The sequence below is a fragment of the Haemaphysalis longicornis genome, unplaced genomic scaffold (genome assembly GCF_048455015.1).
Source record: "Haemaphysalis longicornis isolate Haplotype H1 unplaced genomic scaffold, Haemaphysalis longicornis Haplotype H1 scaffold_5, whole genome shotgun sequence".
Classification (NCBI taxonomy): Eukaryota; Metazoa; Arthropoda; class Arachnida; order Ixodida; family Ixodidae; genus Haemaphysalis; species Haemaphysalis longicornis.
This window is the reverse complement of record NW_027526385.1, coordinates 21,083,638-21,107,684: the sequence shown is the minus strand read 5'-3', so window position 1 is coordinate 21,107,684 and position 24,047 is coordinate 21,083,638.

Here is a 24,047-nt window from a genome sequence, read left to right as displayed (position 1 = left end):
AATTACGAACGCACTATTCGCCAGACACTTGCGTTAACTTGATTGATTGTAGTGTTTAACGCGCCGACGCAACGCAGGCGATGAGGCGCGCCGTAGTGGAGGGCTCCGAATTAATTTTGACCACTTGGAGATCTTTAACGTGCGCTGAAATCTCGTACACACCGGCGTTTTTGCTTTTCGCCACCATCCACTTGCGTTAACTTGACGTCATTATAGAGCAAAGGAGCCCGAGTTGTCGCCGGTGGTTCAGTTCTTATGACCGCCGGGAATTTCCTATTACTTAGCACATTTCAATAAGCGCCGCGCGCCTCGTTCGTACCGGCATACCGTGGCAAACTGCGAAACAGCCACGGGGCCCGGCAACCCTGCAGCAACAGAAAGTGGCCGAAACACGAAATGGGCGTCGGGCACGTGCACATGTCTGCCGGAAAACGATCTTCCAGACGGTTAAACTTGTCGAGTCGAGAGCTTCTTCGCCTGAGCAGCAACAGAAAGCAAACAGAAATTCCTCTTCAAAACACGCACCCTGGGAAGGGCACCCCAGCCGACACGAATTGGGCTGTTTATTCGGGGCTCGAGGAAAATTGGTGTCGCGCCGTGAGCAATAAAATTAAACTCGCAAAGGGCAGTTAAAGTTTGCACCGTGGTGTAGTTTTTAACCGTATCTTCGTGTTTTTATCGGCGTTGCCACTTTCCCCCGAAACTGCTTTGACATTGGAAGTAAAGCGTTGGCTTCGGCAGAGCGCAAGAAGTTTTTCTCGGGCCGGTATTCCGCCTGTGTCCTTTTAAATGCTGTGCTCGCGAGTTTCGATATTATATTTTTATACAAGCGAACATAATAAACTCACGTGCACAGGATACTACAATATACGGTTGTTTAAGTATACATTTAGGTGAGTTGGGTCTGTTTTTTGTCGCATATTTTCACTGCACTTAACTTAAAAAGTCCGGTACGTTTGAGGTTACACTTCTAAAAAATTGTTTTCTTTCAGAAGACATTTAAGGTATCGTTCCAATCCGCTGAGTATAATATTCATTTATGTAAGGGAGGAAAGAAGGAAGACGCTTTCCTCCTAGGCAACCCAAGCCTCGACCCACACGCGGGCTCACTTGAGAGCGCGGCAATGGTGATCATAGTTGTAACCTCACTGAGGGTGTCCAGATGAACTTCGAAGGTCAAACTCGTCGCCGTTATCGAGAATACAGATACCCACCTTACCAAATAGCGATAAGAAAAGGCGCCACTTTTGTCCCATGAAATAGGGAGAGTGCGAGTAGAGGGTACTGCGTGGGTGCGAAAGTGCAATTCCATGGTGCTAATATCAGCACTCAAAATCAGTGGAAAATTGTAGGTCGGAAATTAACATTTTAGAGCGAAGCTTTCTTTGCCTTACTAATGCCGTATGTCGCGTCGAAAAGGCGCTTCAGAATAGCCAACTGTCTCTGAAGATGATAGAAACATCCTGCCCGGTGTTGGAATCAAACTTGAGTCCCCGGTGTCATGAAGCCGGCGTCCCTCTAAGTGAACCAATCTAACACAGTCGAAGAAGTTTGGACTTAGATGGAGGTGCAAGAGCGTGAAACGTTCGCAAAATCACGCTCTCCTCCGTCTAACGAGCACGATGGTTCAACGCTACGCTTTCTTCGTCCGAAATCAAATGTTGAAGGGTCAAAGTAAGAGGCGGAGGCTGTAAAAAACCAAACTGCGCGCGAGCAAAGTCAATGCAGAAAGAGTCAAAGTCTAAACTCAAACGACAACCAAGGCGTCCCTCACGATAAAACTTCTCATTAAACCATCGTCGTCGTTACACGATGGAGTGCATGATTTTATTTTCATCATCACGCTATGCATCATAACGTGCATCTTGCGTTATATTGGCACCATACACATTATTCATAAAGGTCCAAAGAAAAATTATGAACACTTTTTGGTGACGGTTTTTACTTATAAACGAACCCTGCCGTTAATAAAGCGTCGCGGGTAAAACAAAAACAACGCCTTGTTTGCACATCTGCAGTGCATCATGTGATGGCTGATCTCCAACTTTCAAACGTCCCTTCCCAAAGCTTTTTTCTTTAGTTGTATCCTTGTATTTAAAGACCCACACTCTGGTTTTCGTGAGAAGTGAGATGTGTTGTTTCCGCTTGTTTGGGGTAGTTCATCTTCCCATAAAAGAACAGCCACCTTTCCCGCGAGCCCTAAACGAGCCCGAAACTAGAGATTTACGCGACTTTATCGAGGTCGCTATTTTAAATTCGCTTCAACTCGCTGCGAATATTTTGTCCCCCTGGTGCTTTAAAAAGTAATTTATTGTCTAAATGGCAAAGCTCAGCATCCGTGTTCACTTGAGCTCGCGGGACGCAGTACGCTCCGCTGTACAAACATGATAAATGGGGTTTCTTAGCAAAGCTATTGCCGTGTTTCTTCGTTTTTTTTCCTGAATCATTTATTGCTTGGTTACAGAACGTGAATCATTTATTGCTTGGTTACTGAAACATTTATCTGATTCCGGCAGGAGAGATGTCCGCTCCCTACATGACGATCTGAGTGGTCTAGTTAGCGAACTTGCATGGTTACGACTGAAAATAAAGCTGGCAAAAATAGTGCCCTACTTGAACCAGAGCCTAAAGGGACCCTGCAACTTTTTAAAACTATTTTTCTAAACAGTACATGCTTTCAGAATCTAGTCCACAAGCACATCTAGTACTTAAAAAATGGGGTCTCAAGAAATCTCCGCCAAAAATTACTCTTCTATGCCCATCAGTTAATCAGAAATTTGCTCAAAAGAAATTTCTCTTACCCGGCACCGGCGTTTTTCAAGAGCTGAACTTAGGGTATTTCAGAGTTGAAGCAGTATTGCCCGACTTTCTTTTCGTTGCAGCAATAAAGGCTTTTGATGGTCCATTCTGAAAAAAAAGCCACAAAACAAAAGCATTAACGGGAGGCGGGTCTGCTGCGTTGAGCAAATCACGCAGTGTCGCTCCGTGGTGGCGTTAACTATGGCTGTTACAATGCTTGCATACCTGAAGGAAAAAGTCAGCCTGCTTGTCCCAAGTGTTGCGGAGTCCCTCTAACAAACAAAGTCCACGGTGCCTATCGACACCTCGAAAGACCAATCGGTGTCACCAAATGTGCAAATTTTGAGAATGATGATGCCGGGCATGCGGTTAAAGTAGAAAATAAAATCTCCGTGGGGACAACAAGCATGGCGGGCGTTTGCGGAGTTTTTCCTTGAACAGATTATGTATTTTTTTTTTCAATTTATTCGCACGTTTTGGTTTGTTTCCGCAAAATTTTCCCAAAATCGCAAGGCGGGTTTGCTGCCACAAGCAAATCACGGAATGTAGCTTCGTGCTGGCAATAAGGGTAGCTTTCATAATGATTTCAAACCAGAACAAACATGCACGATCGTTTACGGAAAGTGTCGCAGATTTTTTTAATAAAAATAATCCAGGATATCCATGTACACTTCAGAACGACCAGTCGGCCTCACGTAATGAGCGAATTTCGCGAATGACAATGCGCAGCAAGAGATTAAATTGAACAATAGTGTCTGCGCTGGAACAACAGCACAAGGCGTTCCTTCACGCTGTTATTCCGTGTGGATATTCTGCCACTTTTTTACTTTATTGCTTTTTTTACTTTATTTTACTTTTTACTTTACTATTTTTTATTTTAAGCCTCGTTGTTCGCAATATATGCAGATCTTGTCACGCTGATTGGTAGTTTTGGGGCATTGGGTGAAACTTACCTGCAGCAATTTCTTAGTCTGAAAAAAAAGGAAAATATCAAGTTTTGTTAAAGGGGTAAGGAAGACGATTTACAACTTTGTTCAGTTCGAAAGAACATAAACATTGGTGGCTCACTCATACGCATTGAAGCCGCAAAAGACGTTTTTAGGCGACAAACCGCCGAAACATAAAACTGCGTAAATTTTTCGCCGTCTTGACGGGAAAGGAGCACCAACGACGTGTTATGGGCCGGCACTAAAAATTCTATTAGGGGCAACGCCCTGTAGTGGCTCAGACTGTCGGCGTTTCCTGTCGGCGTCGTCTCATGTAGTCACACACAAAACACAGGTTAGCCTGAATGGGAGTTTCTTGGCTGGAATACGTCTTTTAAACTCCTCACGACAGGCGGCCTGCTCCCACGTGTGGTAGTATGATGGTGGAAAAACTGCCAGTTTACACCGGGGGCCACAAGCCGTCGTAAATAAGCGCATTTACCACGGTTGCACCTCTTCACAAAACGCAGTATCTGGATGTGATTACTGCGTTTGTCCTAATGGGAGTATTAAAAACTCCCACGCCACCTCCATTTCCTTCTCCTCCTCCTTCACCCCTTCCTCCTCTACGCGTTCTTACAAAATGGCTGCCAGTTGGTGTCGTGTGTCGTGTGAGCTCCAGCGTCCCCGAAAATTTATTGCCAGTGTGAACTTGCGGCCGGACGAACGGATGTGAAGTGCTTCCCAACAACCGAAGCTCGTTGCGAACATTGTGGAACCAGCCTGGACTGACGTGCGACGGACTGCAACGACGCCTCCGTGTCACCGACCTTCGAGACGACGGAATACGCCAGCGAGCCGACGCGAGGCCTAAATGCAGTGATCGCTGAGAGTGGCTCGTTAAAAACAACGCGGTTGTGCCTCTGCAAGGTGGTTGAAGGTAAGATTTTCACGTTTTTTATTGTACGCAACATTTTGGCAGACTTGTGCCCCTTCTAGCGTCAAATAAACTCAACGTGTTTCCCGCGCCACTGCACGGGCGATTCTCCGCCACTGGAGGTGAGCGTTGTGCGTGAAAGACGGCACCATGCCCGGAACGTCATTGGGGAGGCCGAACAGTGTGAAAGCAATGCGTATTTGCGCGGGTCTCGAGCAGAACACTCACTCATTCACACTCGCAAGCAGAATGAAAACTGTCCGAACTCTTTACGGCTGTTAGGTGTTTTAGTTAGGCTGTGTCAGTGGCTTACTGGCAAGCGAGGGTGAAGTTGGCCGGTCAAACGTCGCAGGGCAGCCGCTTTTCTTGAGAAGTAGGTGTGGTGCCAGCCGCGCCTGCTACGAGGAGGGTGACTGCTGCGTCCGCCGGCGATTAATTGCTTTCACTGGACAGGGAGAGGGTCGGGGCCCCGTGGGAGCTCTCCGTACGCTAGGTGCGTGTAACTATAACCAGCAAACGCCATTCGAGGGAGCATTCTGTAGAGTCGACAGACGACTGCTTATTTTATTTATTATTTTTGAAGGGGGGCACGCGCAGGCGTCACACCGACCGAAATTTTTCCTTAACTTTCGGTGAGGAGAGAGAGGGGCAGTGCGGGGGGTAAAACCTGAAGCTCGTTCCCAGAACACTACACGCAAGGAAAAGAGGGAAAGGAAGCATTTTGAGAAGTTGGTCGCCACAAGGGTCGCGCACCTTTTTGAACAGCAGAACACTTCGTTTTGACGAACTAGTGAGCGCAGGTGTCTCGGACAGAAGTGCAATTTTGCGTAGCTTTAAACAAGCATTCAGACATTACGGAAAGTTGGACACAAGAGTTACAAGTTCAGCGTCTTTACAGTGCCGTTTCTTCTTTTTTTTTTTTTCAGGTCAGATGCCCATTTTGCTTATGTATTTGTTACCGCAGATTTAAAGCGTTTTGCTATCCCTCTAATGAATGTGCTGCTGTGGTTTCCAGAAGAACGTGCCAGGGGGTGCGACAACGTCAGCGTTTGGGAGGCAGGTGCAAGCAAACAGCGAACCGATGACATGCTGACCTCATTGTTTGCAAATGGCTTAAATTTTTTTCGTTGAGGAGTGTTGTAGTAGATAAAGTTCTTACCAAGATACCTTGTGTTCTCGATGTAGGTGTTTTGTTGATTCAGTGTTTTTATTGTCTTATTAACGTGTTCACACGTATATCGTATTCATGTAATTTTTATGCAATAAATTGACTGTGCAGAAAACAAACTTTTCACGTTTCGCCATTCAACGTATGAAGCGGGAAAAGACTAGAAATTACGTGATTCCCAACGAAAAACAAAAATGCGGCCTGTGCCCCTATTAAGAACTCCCAAATGCAGTAATAAATTCCACTGCAGCGCATATACATGAAGCGCACAACCTCGAATGCAGGTCAACACTGCTCCCAATGCGCCCCCTGAAAACTCCCAGTTGGAGGAAACAATACACTCCCAATGGTACCCCTGGAAACTCCCATTCTAGTGGCAGTAAAATGAAACTCCCATATGCTACTGAAAAAACTGCCGAAATAATGGGAGTAAGGCGAAACTCCCATTGGAAGGAGTTTTGAAAACTCCGAATTGGTACTGAGTTATGACACAAGCCATTTACTCCCATTCCGGCTTATTTGTGTTCTGTGTGCATGGTACTAAAACACCGGGACACTCGTTTTACAACGCCTCGAGCTGGAAGGCTTCATCTCCGTGGGCAAAAACCCGTACTAAAAGAACACACAGGGACCCTCGTTTTCCAACGCGTCGCGCTAGAATGGTTCACGATTCAAACACACGAGACATTTACAGCAAAGCAGTGTAGCTCTATCCCTCAATGATTTCACCTCAGTGGGAAAAAACGCCAAGGCGCCAAGCCTACACTTATACACTGCATTTTTATTCCTCCCGGGGTTTCGCGTTAGTGGAAATGGCCTGGTATTCTTTGCGTTTTAACTGATCATTAGTATTCAATTGGCGCGATCAAACTAAACTAGAGACCCATCTACAATCGCCCAGTCATGTGTCTTCCGGTGGCTTTGGGCGGTTGCCCTACGTAAAGACGCGGCGCTGGGATGATAAACTGATCACGTGCCAGGTGACAACGCAGCAATAGCTTTTCACAAATTGTAAACAGCTCACTAGCGGCTTCTGGGGTGTGTTGTATAGGATGCGGCATCTAGCGAGAGACAGCAGTTGTAGTTTGTGATAGTCGCAACAAACCTTTCAAGTGTTTCATCCAATACATACAATTTATGTGTCTTACATGGGCGATTGCAACTGCACAAATCAGATTCTGTCACTTTACAGACAAATCAACGGAATGACGATGGGGAGTCGCCACTGTTAAGTTGTTTTTCCTAATATCCCGATTATTTAATTGAAGTTTGCGATAAATCGGTATTGTTAACATGACAAACTGGCCTTTTCCATTAACAGATCTTTTATTTTGTGTTTATGGCCCCTGTAACATTTCAGACTTTATCGCTTCTGAAAAAAAGCAATGAACCTAGTTTGTATAAATCACAACAAAATAAACGGTTAACGCGTCTAGACATTCGCTGCAAGCTCAAAATTGCAAGACGCGTATTCGAAGGAAACATTATACGCAAAAATAGAGTTTATGGGTTCAAAGATTGCACGTACCATAAAGAATCCAGCTTTACGCATCGCATTAGATGGATTAAAGAGGGCCAGACTCAAATTTAGTATTTTTTCCTAAAACTCCTGCCAGTGTTATTCGAGCACGCAATTCTGCTATCAGGGAATACTTTCAAAAATGGTGTTAAAATAAAACGTTCTTTTTTCTATTTAGGAAAACTTCATCGCGCTATAGCTGCGTCCTCATACTTTCCCTAATTGTTTATTTACGGTGCCTAGTAGCATCCCAAAGAGTTTAAACTTCCTGCAAACCGTTTAAACTAAACTAAACATCTTGCAGACCGTTTAAACTAAGACCGTTTAATTCTAACGCTGAAGCAATTCTACTTATTTTTGACAAAGCGACGCGGCTGAAGCTAAAGCTCATAATTTCTTTTATTCAACACATCGCAGGTACGCGCTGTATCATGAGCCTAATAAAAAAAGCAGTAAACGTTTCACTTTTTTTCACAGCGTTGCCATAGAGATTATAGAAAAGGCTGAATTATGATATTGAAGGGCTAAATTAGAGTGAGAGAAAATAATATTGGTTATGCAGCCCTTGTCCGGACCGATAAGTAGCAGTACTCTAAAGAACTTACACCAAGAACCGTCTTCTCTTATTCCTTCCCCAATGTTCAAAATATGTTGCAAAATAGGTTAGCTCTGCAGGCATGTTCCGGTACAAGGTTTATTTTGTATTACCATTGACAGCCGCAAGTTAGGAAGTAGCCAATTTAATACGGAAAAGGAGATGACCTGTGGTCCAACTATGGCGATGGGGTCTTTATGAACAGTGGAGATAATAAATACGGCCAAGAGGACACAAGGTGCTACCGATAAAGTGCTCTATGGGCACCGTGGATTAGACTTTTTTCCCCTCATGTTCGGGCTTGGAGGCCATAGCGAAGGGTAATAGAGAAAATGCGTTGATTGGGTGATTAGGAACGGTGGTGATGATAAGTACGGGCAAGAGAATAAATACAAGCTGCTACGGACGCAGGTCTCTATGGACACTGTGGATTCGTAATTTTTTCCTTATGGTTCCGTCTTGGAGGTCGTGGTGAGGAATACTAAGTACAAGGCGTGGAAACGAAAGCGTTCCTGACAATGCGGAATGCAAATAGAAAGATAGTGATCTTATGCCGCCCTTAATGCTAAAGCCGGGTTTTAAACGTCGGATCTCATGTCATGCGTGCCTCCTGCGAGCTAATAAAATTTTACAAGGACCCGTTAATTATCCGGAAACGTAGGTACCTCACCGGGCGAAAAAAAGTAATTTACGGCAATAATTCTCATTGCCACAGAATTCAAGTATACGCCCACCTTTCGTTCCCACTGGCTCCGACACATTATGTGGCTCCAATGCAATGATCTCACTGTCAGAAAAGAGTTCCCCATTCGCTGCGAAGAGGTTATTCTCCGGTCTGACGCCCCTACTAGCTGAGACGCAAATGTTCTCCATAAAACGACGACATCGTTTCCAGGGCGCTAGTTTAACTCCTGCCGGATGTTAGGAATAGCATTATGTATAACAACGACATCGTTCCCGAAGAAATAGCTCGCTTTCCGGTGGTGCCGTGCGGGAGAGAAGGCGCAAGCGCACGCCGTTCTCGGGTTAGGTCACCGGCAACCTAACGCTGGACTCTGATGGCTCAGCAATATTGGCTCAGTAATATTGACCTGTTATCTCATCGTAGCAATTTGGCCAGAATGGGGGTTCAATTCGCAAATTATTCTGGCAGTCACCGTGAAGCCCATCCATGCTCTCGCATCCTCACATATAGCTAGATTTGAATTCCCTGATCAATTTCTTGCAAATTGATACTGTAACTTCAAGCTACAAATGTCCTCAGCTTAGAAAACGAAACGCCAGAAGAAGTAAAAAAATATTACTACCTCGAACAGATTGTTAGTGCTGACCCCAACCACGAGAGAGAAATCCAGCTCAGAAAAGGTATGGGCTGGGAGCTTTCTGCAAGCCCGCCCAAATATTGAACAGTAAGCTATTTCCACCCCTAAACAGAAAATTGTCCGCGTATCTGCTCCTTTTATTGCAAATGTCGACAAAAGACCGTAGTCTTTGTCGACATTTGCCAAGGTAATGCCTTCTTTCGCTTTTCCGCTCACCGATCGTGTTATTCCTCTTGCGTCGCGCTCCTCCCTAGGTAAATGCTCTAAATGTTTGCTCAAGTCAATTTAAATTTACCCCGCTCTACTGCTCTAGGCTGCGTGCCTAGATGCCAGTGCTGCCGTACGGCGGAGATGCGCGTGAATCGAGGCGCCCTACTTCAGCGTTTATAGCACTGCGTTGCCCTAGCCCACGCATAGAGTTTCATACTAATGTATGCTAGAGGAAAACCTGGCGCTTCAATTCCGGGCCGCCGTGGGCGGCACCATAGCAGCTAGCGACGTTCCTCGCCTACTTGTCTTAGCTACCTATATGGCTTTCTTTTGTCTCGAAGCCAAAAGGGTAACATTTTTTTATTGTTAATCGTGCATAAAGCTTCTAAATATTCACTGACAATAAATCTTTTTGAGCTTCAATTTTATAATGCCAAAACAAACTTGAGGAAATTTTCATAGTAATATTGGGGCATTTTTGCAGCCAGAGCCAATATTTCAGCCTGTTCATGAGCCATGCCAAGGGCAAGTGGAACGTGCCTGCCCGGTACATGACGGAACACTCGCTGAAGCGCGGCTCCTCTAGACAGTGGCGCCAGATTTCCCTCTAGTATATATTAGTATGAAACTCTATGAGTCCACGTGCGTTGAAAGCAGAACGTGGAACCTACCTAGTGGAACCTTTCGTGGCTGTTGCCGATTGATTTCTTAAAATGCCGCCAGAAGCTACAGTGGCGCGGGCGACAGCAGGCGACAGTGTAATTTTTTTCTATTGGGGATGTTGAATTTCTTTTCGCAAAAATCAATCATATATAATTTTTTTATAAAGGAACACTGAGCACATTCTTTGTGTATTAATTTTTTGACCTATATTTGCGTAATGTCTAGTTCGTGTTCAGCAATGTTGACAAGTCTGAACATATAAACCCGACTGAGACGTTTAGATTTGGTTGTGAGTAAATAATACTATTGCGCAGACTTCGTTTCACTTAGGGCGGGTGGCTGAATGGAGTCACAGACAGACAGACAGGCAAACAGATATACAGACAGACCGAAATTTCTGGGTTTAAGTGGCCCAAGAAAGACTATAGTGTTTAAAAATTGATATATTGTAGGGTTTAACGCGCCAACGGAACGCAGGGGATGCGGGCCGTAGTGGGGAGCTCCAGATTACTTTTGATCATCTGAGGATCTTTAACATGCGCCGAAATCTCGTATACACGGGCGTTTTTACTTTTCGCCTCTATCAGAAAAGCTGCCGCCGCGCCCGAGAATCGAATCCGCGTTCTAATTTTAATTAAAAGAAAAATACGTAGCCTTTGCATAGTGCCGCCGATGATATATGGAGCTTAAACTTGGCGCTTTACTAAACAACTGGAAATCAAACTTACATCGGCTCAACGGGCCCTAGAAGAATGATAATGGTAGTAACACTTAGGGACAGGAAATAGGCTTCGTTTATGAGGCAACAAATTAGAGTAGAAGATATCACAGTTCAAATAAAGAAAACGAAATGGACTGAAGCTGGTCATGTAGTTAGACAAACCGACAACCAGTGGACTATTAGAGCAAGAGGGGAGATACCAAGATACGGGTCTAAAAAAAGGGCAAGGCCACTGAAACGATGGAGGGATGAAATAGGGATATTCGGTGGCCCACACAAGACTCTAGCGGCACAGGACAGGAGTGCTTGGAAGTGAATTCGAAAGGCCTTCGCCCTGCAATGGGCCTCAGTACGCTTTTGATGAAATTAAAAATATTCGAAAGTAGGCTTTACGGTGTGGCCATATTCGCTGGAAGCCCTTTAATTTGGGAAAGTAGGTGAAATCGCTCTCCGGGCGGAATGATCAACGTCTGTGTTTCCTAACTCTACTGCGTGCGAAGTTCGATATTGAAAGGGCGCTTTAAGGCTGTCTTTATTGAGCTGCTTCACAAGGAGTATAAACTGTAGGTGAGCCCGGTATATAGGAACTCTTTAGTGCAAAAGTTTCAGGGTTCACTTGGGGTCCATTCGAATGGCGGTGATCTGCACTAAAGATGATTTAAGCTACTTCAAGGCAACATCCTCCACTCTTGCAGAAGGTGTCGTGAGGGCGAGACGAGAAGCGTACTAAACGTTTATGGCGGAGAACACAAAGGCTGTGTCGCTGTCTGAAGTCGTACGGCAACAGAGTCGTTCCTAAATATGTAATCATGGTCTACATATACGGTGTACCTGATTTGAATGCCCAAAGACTAAAGAACTCGCATAGGAGGCTCGGGTTAATAGCTTCAAGCGAATACGAGGGATGACTAGTGCGCACATGACCCTCAAAAAATTTAGAGTTTCGAAGGCTGCCTTTCTGCTGTGGCTGGTGCCAGATGAAGGGCGTTTTATAAGGTACGATATTAACAATCATTTTAGGCTTCTCTCTGATCGCAGAAGCCTAACACGTTGCAAACTTTGTGAGACCAAAAGAATCAAAAGGCACAGGGCTCATTGCCATTCTGTGTCAAGATGAATTCGGCAAGAACAGCGGTTTGGCCTAGTATGCTAAAACATTACAATGCGCCCTTGAGTTAAAAATCACGTATTATATACCACGTTTAGGAATTGCTGATAAGTAGTATCTTAGCGGATTTAAAGTGCCAATTGTACGGCAGACATCTGTTCTAAGGGTATGTGCATGTTGTGTTCATATGTTCTTTGAACAGCTAGGAGACCCAAAAACCGAGTTGGCGATGAGTTCAGGATTGAAAAACAGCAAAAATGTAAAGATGAATCCACAGGCACGGATATATTTCAGTCTCTAAACCAACCCATCAGCTGTTTCGTGGGCTCTTCTTGTCTGTTGGTTGGCGGCGGCTGGGTTTTAAAACGTTTCTGGCCAGCCACTCCCTGTTCCCTAAATGAAGCTCTAACCAAGTGATCTTCATAGATGAGAGCTGGCAAGGCAATTTGCTTTAACTTGGCATACTAACCTAAATGGCGGTAGAACCATTTAAACTTTAAAAGGCGGCAGCGGAAGAGCAACAACTAGCAGGAAGAAATGCAAAGCAACCAACCCTTAGACTACAAGTTTAGGCGGAGTGCCACAGTTGGGCTAACTTGAAATGCAGCCACGCGGGAGCAAAGTCAATAGGCCTTTTTAAAAAGTTGTCGTTTTAGAGAAACTCGTATTCCTCAGATGTTTATTAGAACACAACCGCATTCCAGTGTAGTCGTTGTGCGAACTCAGCTTACCAGTAGGCTAGCCGTTTGTAAATAGATAGTGAAAAAATCGATAACTGGAAGCGAGGGACAAAGTTAGACGACGAATTTGGGAGAAGGTCTATTTACGGACAAAGTTTCCAAAAAGAAACCTTCGGCATCCTCCTCAGCTGCCGCTTTTCGCGTAATAAAGGAAGTATACGTTTTCAAAAAACATCGGAAAAAACGTATTCATCATATCGTATTGATAAATTTTTCACTCTTGGGCTGCTAAGTGCCTCCTAGGCACCTGGGTTGGTATTGAGAGTTCCCTATCTACGCGGTGGGTTACGGGTTTCAGCGCCGAAACAGAAATAATTTCTCCTCTAATACGGCGTTTGTGGAGAAAAGTGCATGGAATATTTTCCGGCAATATGGCTGCACTTGAGGAGGCCGCCAAATTATCATCTGCAAATAACAGTTGTGAATAAATGAAGTATGGTTTACTAGGAAAGTGTGGCAAATGAGCCACCCAGTCCTCTCTACATACCCGCACTGTCTTCATATATGCAAACGTAGCGAATGACTAACTTTTCTTCAAATGAAAAAAGGAGAGGTATTCATCACGCTCTTCGAAATTTTGTATTTTGAGACAGTGTGCAATGTCCGCATCGACATGATGCACAGCGGTGCAGCATGAATGCTCAGCAGAAAAATTTTCCAAAATTCCTACCATGACTACCTATAACGCATTCTGTATTGTCTCATCCTTTCCCTATCTTAGCATCTAGACAAAGTTTTTTATCACCATGCAGACATTTTGTTATTCTGGTTGTCTAGATACTACATGTCTGCCATCGCACAATATGGCTAGCCTAAATACTCCTTTTTCTCGTATCTGCGATAGTATGTCCAATAAGCAAATCTCGTTTCCCAACCACGGAAGTCCGCTGTTATCAACAAGTTTGTTTTTATCACAAAATGAATAAATTGTAATAAATACTTCAAGGGATACTCTGCGGTGCAACCAGCTGCATAAAAATTTAAACCAGTTCGCGCACAATGAATAGAGATTGCCTGTAGAGAAGCGGTCAGTGGCCCTTCTAACGGCACATTGAAGCAACCACTTGCAGCTAGCAGGTTCGTTGCCTTTCCGCTCTTTTCCCACACTCCTAAGAATGCCATATGGTGCATACTTTACTGCGAGAAGACGAAACAGCCCACGCCTGCATGTGTATGCGTGCGTGGGCAAACAGGAAAAGTGGGCAGTAGTTGAGCATGCAGTTTATGGCATGTCGCAAGCGTTTTCTTGACCCCTACTAGAACAAAACACTAAGTAAGTCTCGCCTTCTTTCGTGTTTCTATTTCTTATAAAGGAGTGTACACGCGGGGGAGTGCAACAGCTGCCCGCTGTTGTAAATGTCTGCCCACTCAGGCTCTTAAGCGTGAAAACTGCCATTTATACTTTTGCAAGCGATGATCGATATCCCTGTTGAGACCACACGTTCGCCAGGGAAGCAAACTTGGGCCGATCCCCGAGACTGTTTCTTCGCTCATGAAAAACTAATATATAAATACAACTGCTTTTATCCACCAAAAAGGGTTACTGGCATGAAGCTTGGCTAGTGGAGTTGAACACACGCCATCTTTTGTGCAAAAAAACCTGCATATTCATGCCGCTACCGAAAGGGAAGCGAAAGCCTGAGCGGTTGCCTTTTCCTGTACCTAGTTGCGCTCCAATATACAATACTCAAAGCAGTGAAAGATTTTCGCGTCATTGGGATAGTGGAGTCAAATATTTAGTTGTGATTTCGCGAACTTCCTTTGTTTAAAACTTGTGCGGGACATGTCCGGGAAAATATATTGTTACTATATGAGGGGAAAATCTCTTGTTGTCAAGTTTCCTTTCGTGACGACGTTATGAAAACAAAATGTGCCATAATGCGCTAATTTATCAGAGGGCTTAAATTACGCCTAATTATTGTTCTACTTTTAATTTAGGGTTGTTTATTTACCGAATATTTTTCCCTTCTAGGGAACCAACAGGCTTTTGTGTTTTATTTTGAAGCCGATGTGAACAAACAAAGAGCGGAACAAATGTTCAGCTTTTTGGTGATGCAAGAGGACATATTGCGGTGGGTAAGTTGACTACCACTTCCGTCTGCCTTAGGAAGGAACATTCATGGCTTTTCATAAGGCACGCATCCTATAAAACACGTTGTTTGTAGTGATTAAAAATAGTGAGTCAGCGGTCAGGCTGTTGCGGAGTCTGTAGTTCTAGTTTCATACTCGTAGTTTCAAGAAAACATTCGCGAAATTTTGTGATCCTCCTCCTCTGCACTTTTTAAAACAGCAGTTTCACCGTGACACTCGCCGAGGTAGTTCATCGGCTAAAGCGTTTTGCTACTCAGCCAAATGACAGGGTTTTAGCCCCGATCGGGGTCGCAGTTTATTGGCTGAAGGCGAAAGAGAAGCGGAAGAGGCTGCAGTTTAACGGCTGGTCTTCGAGTGTGCGGCCTGTTGTGCTAACCAGGGCAGGCTGTGTGCTGTTGTCCTTTCAGATTGCGTATTCGTGTCCTAACATTGTCATTGCATGTGTATGAGTTAATGAATGATAGGAAGGTGCGCCTTCTCCCTAGGCTTACCAATTGAACTGATGGGGCCTATATATGTTACTGGGGAAAGTAAGTGGTAACTGTTATACCGGCTCGTGCCCACCTCCCCTTTAAGAAATGGAATAAAGATATGCGGATCCCATTGCCACGTCGAGGTGTAAGTGCTGTGTCCCATATTAAGGTGTGTAGGCTGGTTTTTAAATATATGCTCCCGATGCCGTCGAGGATTTCCCAAAAAGGCGACCTCGGGAATTCATGCAAGGAGAACTCCAAAGAGAGTTTTGTGAATTTAGTTCATTTATAAGAATGTACGGTTCTGGCAGCTCACCCACCAGTGCCTCGAGATCGGAGCGTGAGAGCGTCAAGCCCGGAAGGGTGTAGAGGGACCATACTGTTATTAACCTAATAAATATTATTGTACGGATTGCTACCGCATCAAGGGCTGTGCTCAAATCGATAGGATGGCATTCTAAGGACTTCTGGGTGATTGTGGCAAAACCGCTCGAAAAGTGTGTTGAGGCATCCCTGTCCTTTCTGAGTACAATTAGATTATTCGGGAACTTTGTGTGTTTCCTAATAAGATGCGTTTCTTGTAGACACAGTGCACTTGGCTGATTAGACTGCAGTATCTCGTGCACATTATCAAGATTTCTAAGAAGGCCTCTATAGTTCCACTGTGTTATGTTGCTGATTACAGTGCAGTATCTCGTTCACATCATCACGATATTTAGGAACGTTCCACTTTGTTAAGTTCCACTGAGTTTTCTCTTCTGATTATTTATGGTTGCAGGTACTGGAGTGTGCATGTTTTTGTTTTGTTTTTCGGGGCAGTAATGTTATGGTTTTTGGACTTTCCTGGGGTATTTGGCGTCGGGACACGTTCTTTGCGCTGCGCCGCAGGTAGGAACAGCCCGACATTTATTTCGTCGTCAGATTTCCTCACAATAGCAGACAGATCCGGTGTTTTGGACCTTGCACCCTCGTGGGTGCTCCTTGCTGCAGCCGCCTGCGACAAGAGTGTCGGGCGCCCTACGGCTGCCACAGACGGTGCAGCAGGGGTTGGAGCCGCCACATCTTCCTCCATCTTCATCTCCTCCGTACCCTCGCTTGTGATTTTGGCCGGTGGATGGCGCACAGCGGATGCAGCTTCACTCCCGACGGACAAAGTTGTCACCACAACAGCGGGTGACTCAACAAGCGGTGTGGTGATAGTTTGAGATGCCGGAGACAACCCAGGCGTTTGGGGGGGGCGACCGAGGGGAGGCAGGAAGACCAGGTAAGACTCGCTGAACTGGGTTGCAGTAGAACCCAGACGCCTCTCCACCCCCCGGCGAACTGCGTCGGCGTACCTCCCCTGGGAGAAAGAGGCGAACCTTTTTCGCGCCTCTGGGGAGGTGCGAAAAAGGTTCGCACCTCCCCAGTGCGACGACAGTTTTAAGATGGGTGGTTGTTCTGGGCCCAGTTTGCGCAGGCAAGTCGGCCACGGCAAAAGTTAGTACCATGCCCTAACGCTGGCACTTGAATCAGCGCCGCGGGTTCGGGTTGTGCGGGCGGACAGAACGTGTTTGGGTCGAAAGTCAGGATAATGTGTTTTGTTGCTAGTTGTTTGTCATCGCGGCATATGCGTATGCGGCTAACATCCGTGACACCCTAATCCCTTTGCCCTTCCAAAAGGTCGCATTGGTTTAGTTAATCAGATCTAACTCAGAAATCACACCCTGAGAGCTGCTCAAGCTACAGTGGGGTGTGATACTGATGTCGAGATCGACGATGCACGTTTGTTACAAGAAGGTTGTCCCTTATTGATGAGTGTTCACTTCAATGAGGACTTCGCCTGTTCTAAGTTTATTACCATCCTTTAGTTCCAAAGATTCCTTCAAAGAATTTGCAAACAAATACTGACTGGGAGTCAACCGGACTTGGTTGATAGAAAGATTGAATTACCAAAAAAATGGGGATATTTATATGGCTTCGGGGAAAAATTGATGGCAGTGGCGGAAATGAGCCTTCGGTGCTGGCTCTTCAGGGTCCGATCAATTTTGGGGAACCCCGTCTCCTGCTTTCTGTATGGCATCCCTTATGCCATAGAGAAAGCAGGAGACGGAGTTTGTTCTCTTACCTTACCCTGACAGACAGAGATGTCCTGGAGCTCCGTGCATTGTAAGCAGACAGGGAGCCCATTGGCCGGGGCTTGACCAGGGCTCCGATGGCCACCGCTCTAGGCTTCTTACTCTTCATTTTAAAACTCATAGCACGGTAGGATACAGGAGCGTGAGTATGGGGGCTCGGTGTCCGCATCGTCGCCAATACCGTCACTAAGGATACTCCAAGGTGCCCCTGCGGAGACAAAAAGAAACGGAAGCGAGTGGAGGATACAAGTACTTGGAGGCCGGTACTCCATTATATGCCAAGAGTAGGCCGACAAGGCCGGGGTGTGGAACAAGCCACAAGAGTAATTTAATCAAGCCACATCTGCACCACTGCTAAGCGCAATGAGCTCTATCCGGAAGGACCCTAGCGACCGGAGGGATTTCTGAACACGTACAGAAAGTAATGATGCAGAGTGTGCTTGCGCTGTTTTGTGAATAAATGTAGCATGAAACGTGGCCTCACAGCCGAATATGTATACTGCTGCAGTTTTGGGTGGTTACAATAGTGCAGAATCTTAGGGCTAACTACACATACTTCACACAGCTGTCAGTGTGTTGTTCGGTTCATTGCATAACTGAAGTTCAGCAACTAGCAGAAAAAGTGGTTGTATTTACACTTTGGTGACCTATTCTAGCTCCCACCCTCCTCAAACGCTCTATAGATGCGGAATTCTCACTTAATCTTCCACATCGCCGCAATAAATCAGGGATATTTTTGAGAGGCACATCCGAATAAAACAGTGTATCACTTTATAAAAACTATACACCATTTCTATCTTTTTTAAGGCTTTTAGAAACTCAGAATATGATTCATATATATTCTGAATATACAGAGTGTGCAAAAACATTCATAGCCGGATTCTTAGTATTGCTGAAGATAATATATCTAAAACTGTGTGAAATATTCATATTACTAGAAACAAATTCATACTTTTGTATTTGGAACTAATGTAAGCGTTCGCCATTCCTGGGTGTGTGATGACGCGTATGCGTTATATGTTCCTACGATTCCCAATATACGGACCATTTTGCTTGGCCGGGGAGGTGATTTGAGATTATTTCTCTAGTGCCGAACTGCCACGTACAAAATGTACATAATAACCGCTGTAATTTAGTAGCATATTGATATATTTTGCTCTCAAATCCAGCAATTGACAAGGAGATAAATTTATGTTGCAAATTGATATATTTTACTCTCAAGTCCAGCAATTCACAGAGAAATAATTTTATGTACCACTTACTCCCTATTTTCGATGGTCACATACTTGGGATTTATAGACGGTAATATTTCGGCCGTGGTTTTGAAACGCCTTTTCTGTGTATGAAAAAAAACTACGAATATTAACGCTTAAGTTTCAGATCGTGCAAGCTAAAAGTGTGTAGGCCTGAAGTACGATGTGTAATGAAGCCCGAAACGGAATGCAATAAAAAACCCTTGCTTTTGTGAACCGTCATCGGTTAGTTGTTGTTTCATTTGCTATAGTTTGAAGCTGCCTCGATATTTCCAGCAAGCCCTTTAGAGCTAGTATTAGGAAGCCGATGATTGCGCACTCGCCTTGTTGCTCGAGTTTTATCCACAGAACAGCAGTGAACCCGTAGTACACGACACACCGTTCGAGTAAAATGTCAGAGTTTTGGATTTCTTCGTGTATTTCTGCAGAGCATTCCAAAAACGTGGCTCCTTTTTTTACAATTGAAAGCCCTTGAAGGAGAATTCAAAGTTCGTACAATATTAACTGCAAATTATGTCGCAATAGTTGCACCTAGTGCCATAAAAATTTAAACGGCACCTAAGAGCTGCATGTCGGCGCGCCTGAGTTTAATGAAAACTTGCCAAGCTAGACATGATACCTTCATTACTACCGCTGTCAATCTTTACGTCAAAGAATGGCAGTCATGTCTTTAAAACTGCCGAATATATTAAACACCGAGCCTGCTTACCACGACTTTGCACCTACAGGGCTCGATAAGGGGACGGTAAATGGACAGGAATATTTGCACTCAATGAAAACTTGCTAAAAGGTTTCCCTTTCATGTGTAAAAACAGGACATAGTCGCGACATTCAGAGTGACAAAAACTACAAATGTAAGAATTAATTAGCTCCAGCGCTGAATTCTTGAAAAAAGCATGCACTGCCTGACTTTTGGGATTTCTTAATCACTGAACTAAAGCTTTTTACTGGGTGTGACAGAACTGCTTGCCTTGTTTTGAGACACCCTCATGAAGAAGAAGCGGCCATTATTAACCACTGTTTTGTGAGTAGCAACATTAGAGCTTGCTGAATGTTCAGCGTTCATAACCGACCAACAGCATTGGTTTGCTGTGCTCTTGTGAACCCAAAAACACTTAGGAATAAACACCAGATAGAACACAGAAGCGTAAGCATCAAACGTGACAGGAACTTTCACCTCCCATGTGCAACGTGAAAACTGAAAGAATTTTAGGGATATAGGGGTCTCTGGAAGTGCAGAGATGTATTCGGCCATGAGCAACAGCCGTCGGCTGTTGCGGTGTAGCGAGAATAAATGTTTTATTTTGTCCTGGAGGCTTTGTTTTTCGTTCATTTTTTACGCCTAGCTGACACATACGGCGACGTTTTTTAGAAACGTCACTCATAGCTACCCATTCGTGAAAGCAATTGAATAACATTTTACATTGGCCCAAAAATTGTATTCTGTTTTGCCCGTGATATAAACAAAGTTACATGTTGTTACATGTTAGGAAATGCATCAGCGCAGCGCCCGTCATATTTCATTAGTTTGTTACAATAGAGAGGTAGGACCTCCAAAACGACAGCGTTTAAACTGTCGACGTAAATGACAGTTTGACATGACCCGTTCGCGGAAGTTTGGGAGGAGCCTTGGAAAAGCCGCTTTTGAACCAACATAAATTTAAATAACAAAGGTACCACACGTGACCAAGTTAAGAAGGAGCTATAAAAAGCTGCCTTTCAACCTATATAAAGTGAAATAATAAAAGTACTACACTTGAACCTGTCAGTGATTGACGGGAGCAGCAACAGCGCTGCCATCAAAATAGTTCGAAGGAATTGATTTTGCTAGATACGTTTTTCGATATGCACTTTCTTTTTTCAAGAGGCAAATGTCGATTTTTGGTTGAGAGTTGATTTTTGGTAGAGAGATATTCAAAGTGGGTACTATTTGTGACTTTTTTAACGAATGTTCTACTACGCGAAGCCAGAAGTAGTGAAAGAAAGCAACCTATTGCGACCTATGTACACTAAAATAAATAATAAATGCACCACTTCACAAGTCGTATGGCTGTAAAAATGAGCAATGTGGCAGTTGAGAGAGAGAGAGAGAGACTGAGCCTTTTGGAAGTAACGTCGTCAGCATTCCGATAGAAACCGCATTAGGACAAAAGCTTTGCCTTTTAGTTTGTCGCCTTTTTGCCTCCTACATTTCTCAGCTATTCCAGTGTCCCGTTTTAGCCTTAAGGAATGTAGTCACTCCACTGAACACAAAAAAGTACACGCAATTCTTTTTTTTTCAACATCTAACAAATATCTTCAAATCCATTGAAGCGTTTTACAAAATGTAACCTTATTTTGGTTCTCTCCTCGATATCCCCTTCAAAGGCGATTTAAATCGGATGATTTGTCTGCTGACACTCTCAGCGTGAACATAGAGTATAAGTCATCAATGTTCTCGTAACTGCCGCGCAAATGTCGGCGATAGCGGGTCTCGCTATGCCAGCCGACAGCTGCCGCACCGGCACAGATCAGGCTAAGGGCAGCTGGTTAGAGCGGTCAGGCTATAAGTAGTGATGCCAGGTCATGGACCACACAGAAAATTTCAATAGTTACCCTACGTGCTCAAGACAATTAAGGGTGTTTGACTTCCTCCTATGGTACCTTGCGTCAGCCACACAGACGACGTTCACAAAAGCGTGGCGAAGATGCACAGGAACAGATCGCTGGAGAAAGCCTTGAATGCAGCAGCCGAAGGAAACCGTCCATCAATTTATTGCAGTGTTCGGTGTAATGGCCCACCGCTGCGTGGTCGGCTGGTTCGTGTTGACGTGATCTAACTTAGTTCTGCGTCCTTTTCATCCTGAGAAGCTTCGGGAAATGTAACAGTAGCCGAAATCGGTGGCAAATGCGGCAATGGCTCATAGAGTTAATTAGTACGTATACTAGAGGGAAGCCTGCACCTGATAATTCATTTCGTCGTGGATGCTTAGGCCCTTCTGGCTCACAAAAAGCTAAAAAATCGCAAATAACCACGACTTTGTAAATACTACGCGAAGTACCTGCTCTGCGTGCCGCAGTCAATGGTAAGTGGTTGGGACGTATTCTTCTAGAATTATCAATTGCATATCATGGATTTACAATGAACCTGCCACGTATGTCTCTGAGAGCGTTCATCGTTTGTTTTCGTAGAACTCATTATTTAAATCCGAGGAAAGGGAAATATTTAATATTTATTCCACCGGTGAACAAACCACCTGCGTTCAGAAAATTTGCACCCCTAACACAACCGGAAATCCGAGCCCGCACATCTCTTTATGCGAGCTATTTTGTGTAGTCTTTATAGGCGCTGTCGTGCCGCAGAACCCATAGGCCACCAGGGCTGCTTTTTATAATTTTTCAAGGTGTTATTTGGCTGTCCGCTCATTTTCGCATACCTAGTTTCATATTCACCATCAACGGCGTCGACGTTACTGCTCAGTCAGATAATCAATAGACCTTTGGCACCCCCGTGGTGGGCTATTATATAGATTGCTGCTCCCGTACATCCAGTTCATCCGCGCTCAACCGTAGTCTGTTCTAATTTAGAAGCAAATGACTAAGCTGGGACTACTTTCATTTGCTGATTATGAATGCTCAGAAGATTTTGTATATCCACCGGCTCCGCTCAGGAAGTGTAAATGATAATTTTGCCCCTGTAGCGCTTCCCAAGTTGTTCCTCGGCTGAGAACGAGGAAGCGGTTCCGATTCCTGGCCTAGGCGGCCGCTGTTTTGATAGAGACGGAAAGCAAAAACGCCCGTGTGTTCAAGATTTCGGCGCAGGTTAGAGTTCACCAGGTGGCCAAAATTAATCCTGAGTCCTCCACTACAGCGCCCCTCATCGCCTCTGGTGCGTCGGTGCGTTAAAGCCCACAATAAAGTCGTTCTTCGGGAATTGACAAGCTTTCCTCCAGTTATTTATTTGCTATCCTTGTACATACAAACTCATCTCGCGGTAGAAATTTTTTGCGAGATGCACATTTTCACAGTTTCTAATAGCATGTAGCGTGAAGAACACAAACAGCGATCCTTTGATACTCAACTGAACAAGGCCTTCTGTTTTGTTTACTTGTGTGTTTTTTCGCCATTGCCATGGCGTGCCTAATTCTTTCGTCTGTATACGAAGCTCAGCGCGTGCTTCTCTCTCTTTTCCATGCCGCACAACCTACCGTATTTTTGCTGGTATAAGCACCCCTGCACATAATTCGCACTAACACTTTAAGTCCACCTGAATAGAAAAAAACTCCTCGTTTATCGCCCGCACATGTGATACAGGAAAGGCTGCACCTACTGCTCAAGCAACACATTACGTATTATGTAGACAGAAAAATCATATATTTAGCAAGTAGAATACACCGTCTGCAAGGCGAAAGTCACAATTGACTCAGTGGCACTGCTCTCGCTACAGCGATCACTTGAGCCGCAGTCTTCACGGCTGTAGACAAGGTCATCTTCGGTCCAAGCAATATTGTTTGTGATGCAGCATTTTGTGAAACTTTTTTGCACCACCTCACCTGAAATCGCCCTCCATCCCTCCATTCTTTGTCCTTGCATGTTTAGCGAAATCGCTGCCATGGAAGGCTTAGTCAGTGTTACTGCGTAAAAGCTTTAAGGCAGAACACGCATTGGAGTGAAGCCGCGCTAAAGAAAAAACCTTGCGTATTATCCGCACGCCTACTTTGCCATTGAAATTATCGCATTTTTGTTGCGGGTTATACGCGCGAAAATGCGATGTCCTATTTTTAGGGGCAGTGTGTCTTTGTCGTCACCTCACTGCAACGCTCTTCCTTGTTCTCGATATAATTCGAGTGTCCAAGAATATAGAGCGCCGAAAGAAAAATGTCGGGATTGGTAATGCCAGGGCCTTCGGTTCGCCGACACTTGTCGGTGCGCGTCATTTCGTTCGCTGCCCTTTCGCCATTTGTGTATTCTTTGAGTTTTAGTGAAGCACAAGTTCCCTACAATGAACTTTTGTTCGTTTAAGAAACCTGCGTAATCCTTGGCTACGAGAAGGTATGTGAACCAGGTAGCAGAATAACATTTAGGACATTTCTCACAGAATTTTTTTCTTCAACATGGAAATAACAGTCGCGCTCCCTTTTTTACAATGACTTTGAAAATCTTACAGATACTAGGATACCGAAAAACCTTCCCTTTATAAAATGAACACATAAAATAAACGCTCACAATTATTCAGAAAGATCGAACATCGAGTTTCAGAGCTTTCTGGTATCGGGCACGTTTTTAAGCTGATGTGCATCCAAATGCTCTCGTGTGACTGAATTGTAGGCCGTTCCTGAAAGTTTCTTGAAGTTATGGTGCCACTTCATTGAGAGAGACCCGTGAGTGAATTCGCTTTTGTTTTATTTCCGGGATGGTGCAATGGT